Here is a 6,764-nt window from a genome sequence, read left to right on the forward strand (position 1 = left end):
CTGTTATTAAAAACATAACTTTTTTTTCTTTAAAATCTCATAACAATGATTTTGGAAGATTTTGAGAGATTTGGAATACATTTTTACACTACAAATCCAATTTTTTAAAACCACACCTCTAGAGGTGCTATTTTGAAGGATTTGTTTTACAACAAAAAAAACATTGTGACCTCTCCTCTCACTATAGACAGCTTAGACAGAGAGAATTTCCCTATCAATACAATATGATCATTACCATCACTAACAAAACCAAAGTGCTTGAATCTTGTCCTCTTTTGCCGCCTCCATATCAACGTTCGGAACCACCACGTCCTCACCTCCACGTTCGGCCAGTGAAAAGGAGATGATGATGGGGGGAAGGAGATGATGAACACTACTGGAGTTAAAACTAGAAGATGATGAACAGTACTGGGAGATGACAATGATTTTTATCCACGATACCATGATTCTCCACTCCCCGGTTCTTAATTAACAATTAAAACTAGAAGAAAAAAACAAATGATGAAACAAAATTTGGGGATAGGAGATGATGAACAGAGAAATCCATTTTTGTCTTTCAATTTTTTTAACAGTACAAGCTGTAAGGTTATTATTTAGCTTTCAATTTATTTTGGAAATCCATTTTATTATTCCTATAAATCTCTTAGAATCATCCAATATAATCCCTTTAAATCTCATCAAATCACAAACTTTTTTTAACAATTCCACCAAATATCCTAAAAACTCTTTTTAAATCTCTCAAAATCTCAAATTTTCTAAATCTCATAAAATCCTCTAAAATCACAGTTTTAATACACCCCCCTAAAAGTTATAAAAAAAAACTTCATCAAATTATATATAGATATACTGAATAACAATAAACTCAATGTGCACAACAAAATACCTGAAATATACTTTGTATACAAGACATAAGACATTCATAATCAATAACACCAACCACCAAACGCAACAAAGATACAATATACCATTTTGCAGATGATTAAAAAAGATTCAAATGATAATAGTTTTTGGCAGATGATTAATTTTAATTTATAAACAAGTTATAGAAACAAATATATAGATATTCATTACTCATCAAAGTCGGATCTGATTTATTCATTACATTTGCATCCACTTACCTCTTTCTACTATGTCTCATAGTCACCTTATTGGCTTGGTTAACAGATGAATTTGACGAGAATCACCCGGAACCAATGACTATAAGATATATATATATATATATATATATATATATATATATATATATATATATATATATATATACACTTAAAAATAGATTTAGTACATATCTTGAACAAAATTCTTAATTTATAACATAAATATTTAGAAATGAAGAAAGAACAATAGCAAGTTCGTGTAGATCTGGTTAACGAATTTCTCTATCTCTTTCTCTTACTTCACTTATTCCATTATCAACACTTCTTCACTCATCTTTTTCTCAACGATTGCTTCATTTTGCGCCGATGTATGTAATAAAAGATTTCCATTTTTTATTTTTTATTTCCCTTTCTACAAAAGGATCTACATTTTTTTTCTTATTTTCCTTCTTCTTTAAGTAGAAAATTTTATATTTTGAAAACTACACCATATTTTTCTCCACTTAATCTATCTCATTCTCTAAAACCCTAATTCAGTACTTAAGAACAATCATCATCAAGAACCTGAGAACCCATAAATCATTAAAACTAGCATGATCAAATGACTAAATTAACCTATTTATGAATAATATTATTTTTGATATATACAAAAAAACATGTAAAAGAATTCACCATCTGAGATTATCGGAATCAAAACAGTTAGATGTGTTAAATAAGCCGTTATAACCATTACTGTTTGCACATCTATTGGATTATATATATATATATATATATATAATTTAATATTAAATTTTATCACGAACCTTAATTGGGATTACTTCCCCTATTGTATCTCAAATTCTATAAAATTGATAGCAATTCTTGCGAAATCAAAGAGATAGACCTTACAAGGGTGTTATTTAATCCCTAAGAATCTGCTTTAAATTCTCTCCAAATATGCAAAATTCGAAACAAAAAGAAAATACTACATATGAACGACAATAACCTCATCCTCAAAATCTGTATATATGTGTTGAGCCATATCAGTGGCGCCTAGACCGATTTTTTATTTGTAACACATCCACAATTGAATATTTATATATATAATGAATAAATTAGGGAGTTTCCCGCACTTTTGTGCAGGCAAAAACTATTTTAAAATAATTATTGTCTAAATTTTTTATGATCAAATATATCACTAATTCAATTTTTTTATACGTTTGTATGGACATATATATTTTTAAATAATAGTTCAACTAATTTAACAAACCAAAAATTAAATTAATTATAATACTAAAAAGGATTCCAACAAAAATGTAAATAGAAAATAATTAACCAAAAGAGAAACTAATTTAATTTATAGTTTGATAAAAATACATGTTTTAACGAGTTTAACTCAATTTTTTATATATTTTAAAATTTTTAAGAGTAAAATTAATAATATTACTTAAATATTTTATAGACTTAAATATATTATAATATTATTAAATTTCGACGGAGTTCAAATATTTATAAAAATTTAAATATTTATAATCTATTAAACTTTTTTAAAAAAACGTAAATATATTATAATATGTTTACTTTTTAAAAGTTTAAATAAGCTCAAATATAAAACCAAATTAAACTGTTAAATTTGGATACATGATAAATCAAGCTTCTTGCTCATTTGTACTCAAAATATATTAGTCATATATTTATAGTGATTATGAACCATATTCCAAATTGTTTAGTCGATGTGGGATATAAAGTACACATTTTCTGTAAGTTAGTTTACAAATTTACATATATATAATTTCTACATTTTTTTATTCTTTCCATATATACTAATCATAATTAATTACTATAATTTCGTTAAGAAAATATTGAAAAATCTAAACTAAATTGTTTTTATTTAATTGAATTAAGTTGATTTATTGTTTCTGTAAATATCTCATAGTATAAAAGCAAATCAAATAAGTTTACATATATATACAATTTCGTATTTAATCTATTGATTATTTTTGAAACGACCTGACCCATTTTTTTTAATAAATAATAAATAATAAATAAATAAACTACAACAAGTGGTCTCATATTCACTAGCCACCTAGTCACAAGCACAATCAAAAGCGGAAATAATAGATACCAATAACCAAATAATAATCCAATAAATAAATCATAACCATTCCAATAACCAACATTAAACCAAATCATAAACTAATGATCCAAACAGCATAAACCAGATAACTAGCAATCCTAAACAACATTCTAGGACTCAACCCTAGCAAGCTAACAGAAGCCAGACAACCAAGCGAACCACTAGAACATCCTCCTCTTCATTGCCTTGATTCCACGATCACACTTTGCCTTTACCTGCATCACAAACACAAATTGCAATGCATGAGTATTTTATTAACACTCAGTAAGGCAATCCACCCATCTATTGGGCTATACACACAAGCAATAGAGATACTCTAACCATCAAACAACAATCAACAAATAAACCAGGCTTTGCATCGACCGACACAAAGATTGCATCGACCGACACCATCAGGGACCAGCATCGACCGACACAGGATATGCATCGATCGACACCCTCAGGGACCAGCATCGACCGACACAGGGTATGCATCGATCGACACATGCTCGACATTACGCGGAAACCCTAATCGCATCGACCGACGCCTCCACATGGCATCGACCGATGCTCCTAAGTCAAACCGCGCCATCCTCGCACTAGCATCGACCGATGTCCATTGTGCATCGATCGATGCTCATGTCAAGCATATTTTCTCCCGAAGCTTCTCGCCGGATCTCCGTTTCTGCAACCACAAGAATCGATCCCAAGCCACAAGAAAGCTTCCCAACCCCTCAAAACGACATAATAACAAGCCTAACAACACAGAAACAAGCAGATCAGAGTAATCTCCAGCTTAGATAAGCCATGGTCATGCACTTACCTTTGCCAAGAAGAATCTGAACCTCAAACAAGCAAAACAACGCTCCTAGGAAACTCCTACAACGATCCCAGCTACAGATCTCTACAGGAATAGCCTCAAATCCACAGAAAATCTCCAAGAACACCTAGAACACTCTTTCTCTCTTTTCTCTCTCTCAAAAGCAGCCAAAACAACTAATGAGACAAAAGAAACGACTTAAGGGGTTTTCCCCTTTTTCCTCTTTTTCCAAAACGCAGCATTTAACTTAAGTCAAAACGCAGGAAATTGAGTCAGCATCGACCGATGCTCCCCCAGCCTCGATCGATGCTCATCGCAAACCGGAATTCCGGTTCGCGAATGTTACAATTCTCCCCCACCAATTTAGATTCGTCCTCGAATCTCGAACAACACTCAGTCAAGGACTCCCGTGCTATCGTCTCCACGGCCCGCACTCCTCCGACCGATCTATGAATGTTCACCTCTAGGCGATAGACTCACGCTCCAGGAATTATCTGCTCTCGACTTTTGAACTCTCCTTTTTACTCACATGCCTAAACCTTGAGTTTCTATTGGCTCCTCATCAGTCTGAAGCCTGCATGCCATAATATATATAAGGGAGTCCAATACTCGTCTCTCGGGTTGCCACCTTACAGCGCGCCCCCGGATCGTCATCCGAAGTCGATATACCAGCCATACTCCCAAGCCACAAAGTCTTAGAATATGACGGTACTAGGAGAACCTAGGTTCCCCAAGAGTCGCGAGCAAACAATTCTGAACATGTCTGAGTCCTATCCCTAACAAGATTTCCTTTCTGTGGCTCGCGTAAGACGACACGATGTCCTACCAACCACATATCCCCTCACTGGAATACCTCATGACCATACAAGGATCATCTCTCTGCCCAGCGGACCGGCACAAAGGCAAAAAAAATGTCCTAAACAGGACCGCCACTAAGGCCAAACAAATGTCCTAAAAAGAACCGCCACCAAGGCCAAACAAATGTCCTAAAAAGGACCGCCACCAAAGCCACTCAAATGTCCTAAAAAGGATCACCACCAAGGCCACTCGTCCCTAAGGACTGTCACAAAGACCATCTGTCCCGAAGGACCGCCTCAACAGGCATTCTGGCTAAACAGCCCGCCACAAAGGCCACACAATGGCTAAACATCCCGCCACAAAGGTCACACAATGGCTAAAAAGCCCGTCACAAAGGCAGCTAAAGCCCTCTCCAAGGCTCTCCGCCACTAAAAATGGACAAATTCTAACTCACATAAAACTTTCCATTTTTAGCACTTCCCACTTCTGGAAACTTTCCACTTATAGAAACTTCTATTCCAGGAAACTTTCCCGCAACCCACCGCCTCACGGAAATTTGGTACCCCAAACACCACCCCATCCTGTTACTTAGTCGCACAACCAACCACCCCAAGCGACCAACTAAACAAGAGAGATGGTCTGGGATACTCCATTCCCGCTTCAACCACGGATTACAGATGGGACCAGGCTAGGCAAGCTCAAGTTGCAGCTTGATTCTCATACCAGTTTTTAAACCTTGCCTTCATCCTCGCCTCCGTCTCCCAAGTCTACTCCTCAAAACCATCACAGTCCCAAAGGACTCTCATCAAAGGAATCTTCTTCTTTCGAAGTTCCTTGATCCATCTCCGAAGAACCCTCACTGGTCTCGCCTCCAAAGTCATGTTGGGCTGAAGATCCTCAGGGATCTTAGCCAACAACTGGTCATCCTCACGGAGACACTTCCGCAACATAGACACATGAAAAACATTATGAAATGCACGCATAACCTCAGGTAACCCCAACCTATATGCCACTGGTCCAACTCGCTCAATCACTTTGAACGGACCCATATACCTCGGACTCAACTTAGTCTCAGTAAATGACCTGTTCGGACCCCGCAACATGGCCATCTTGAGGTACACTCTATCTCCAACCTGAAACTCAAGATCTCTCCTCCTCCTATCGGCATAACTCCTCTGCCGATTCTGAGCTTCATTCATGTTCAGCTTGAGAACCCGAATCTTCTCCGAAGTCTCATGAACAAAATCTGCCCCGTACATGCTCCTCTCCCCCCCCCCCCCTGAGTCCAGCATAACGGTGTACGATACGGCCTCCCATACAAAGCCTCATATGGTTCCATCCCGATACTCTCCTGGTAACTGTTGTTGTAAGCAAACTCTACCAAGCTCAAATGATCTGCCCAATGGCCACCCCAATCCAACACACACATCCTCAGCAAATCGTCCAATGTCTGGATCGTCCTCTCTAATTGTCCATCTGTCTGGGGATGATAAGTTGTACTCATATGCACCTTAGTGCCCATCTCTGCTTGAAATGCCCTCCAGAACACCGAAGTGAACTTGGAATCCCTATCAGACACAATACTCGCTGACACCCCATGCAACATGACTATCGCCTTCACATACTTCCTAGCCAAGACTGCTGCTCCATCAGTCTTCTTAATGGCCAGAAAATGTGCTGACTTAGTCAACCGGTCCACAATGACCCAAATAGCATCAAACGTCCTGGACACTGGCAAACCCACCACGAAGTCCATAGTAATCATATCCCACTTCCACTCTGGAATGGGAAGACTCTTCAGCAAACCACCTGGTACCTGATGCCCAGCCTTCACTAGCTGACACACATCGTACCTCGCAACCCAACTAGCCACGTCCTTCTTCATCCCGACCCAGTGATAGTACCTCTTGAGGTCACGGTACATCTTAGTCGCTCCTGGATGAATAGAAAACAT

This window comes from Camelina sativa, chromosome 1 (genome assembly GCF_030686135.1).
Source record: "Camelina sativa cultivar CO46 ecotype springtype chromosome 1, ASM3068613v1".
NCBI classification, from domain to species: Eukaryota; Viridiplantae; Streptophyta; class Magnoliopsida; order Brassicales; family Brassicaceae; genus Camelina; species Camelina sativa.